The 1624-nt window shown below is 31.7% G+C and overlaps 1 long non-coding RNA gene across 1 annotated transcript; it reads right to left on the reverse strand.

Moving 5' to 3' along the window:
- Positions 1 to 772: 772 nt before the first annotated feature.
- LOC128644027 (uncharacterized) lies at positions 773 to 1128 on the reverse strand. The gene is made up of 3 exons (XR_008399911.1): positions 1095 to 1128; positions 913 to 1016; positions 773 to 784 (listed from the first exon to the last, which is right to left on the reverse strand). It is a non-coding gene; the product is annotated as an uncharacterized LOC128644027 (long non-coding RNA).
- Positions 1129 to 1624: the final 496 nt, after the last annotated feature.

A 1624-nucleotide genomic window follows, 5' to 3' on the forward strand; every position in this document is an offset into this window, starting at 1 on the left:
GATAGTTTTATGTAATATTCTCTGAATCAGTAGATTTTCTAAAATTAATGCATTATTTGATCTTATGCATGTGCTTGTCAAATAGCCAACTACCAGTCATGGGAGTCAAACTTTTTTTTATTGACAGATTATATGGATATTTATTATAATCTGTTCAAAAGAATGTATTTAATAATAAAAATTTTATTATTAACATTTAATAAAAAAAAAGGTTTATGAAAAAATAAAAAATTCCTGGAAGTCATCAGATGCCAATCTGAAATTAAAAAAAAAATTTGGAACAAAGTTAATACACACGTTGTCAAATATTCATAAAATACATTTACAATCATCTTGTGTCTATGCTCTAACTTTGTTCAACATTTTTAAAAGATATTTATTAAATTGATTTTAAACTAAAATTAAAACATACACCATTATATTGTGGAGTAAAAATTAAATTTAAATATCCAAATTTCTAATTATACATAATAATGTATATCACATTTCAACAATATATGTATGCTGAACATAAATGTAATATTTCATGTCCATTCAAATACCTCTATATCAACTATAATATGTATTCCTTTTTCTGATTGTGATCCCTAAATATCTAATGATGAAATAAGTATGACTAATGTATGTAAGCTAACAATAATCAACATTCTTCCTGTGATTCTTAACTAGCATGCACCAACCTGGATAATGCATGGTCTTTAAAAGTCAATTCAGGGGTAAACAGTTGATCTTCAATAGGTGTCTTATTCATCATTTCATTAAATAGAGGACTGGGAAATACCATCTAAAAAAGTAAAACCATCTAAGTGTCTGATTGTGATCCCTAAATATCTAATTATGAACTAAATATGATTAATGTATGTAAGCTACTAATATTCAACAGTCTTCACTAGCATGCATTGGTACACCAACCTGGATAATGCATGGTCTTTAAAAGTCAATTCAGGGGTAAACAGTTGATCATCAATAGGTGTCTTATTCATCAGTTCATTAAATAGAGGACTGGGAAATACCATCTAAAAATTAGAAAATCATCTAAGTGTCTCCAATAGGATGCCTCCACAGCCTTATTCTATCAAATAGTTGGCACTTACCATGTGAACATGTCTTTGTATGGTTTTCAAGGTCAGCAGATTTGAAAGATAATGCCAGACATGATCCCATTGGTATACTTCAATTTCAATCTTGGCTTTTTCCACTGTCAGTCTGGGCAATCTTCACTGTCAGATGTAAAAGATAAAAAAAGAAGGCGCCACCATAGTGCACAATCAGATGATTAAAACACGCCAGATATACAAGTAAGACCGTACTTACAAGCTGTATGACACTTGAGAAGTGTCACAAATGCCTTCTGGACTGTTAGGAGTCGTCCAGCTAACTCACACTGGTGGATATCGGAGTAGCTCTGGAGTGTGGGAGCGGCGATAGCAAACAGCATGCAGTATCCAGCCACAGGCTTTTCACAGAGCCGGATCGTCTAATACTTGTCCACTGTTAATAGTAGATACACTAGTAATGATAGATACACTAGTAGATACAATGTATCAAATGGATCAAAATGAATAAAAGATGATTCGTGGCAAAAGTCTTGTAAAAGCAAACAGACTTTATTTGGAGTATAGCA

This window comes from Bombina bombina, unplaced genomic scaffold (assembly GCF_027579735.1).
Source record: "Bombina bombina isolate aBomBom1 unplaced genomic scaffold, aBomBom1.pri scaffold_789, whole genome shotgun sequence".
Classification (NCBI taxonomy): domain Eukaryota; kingdom Metazoa; phylum Chordata; class Amphibia; order Anura; family Bombinatoridae; genus Bombina; species Bombina bombina.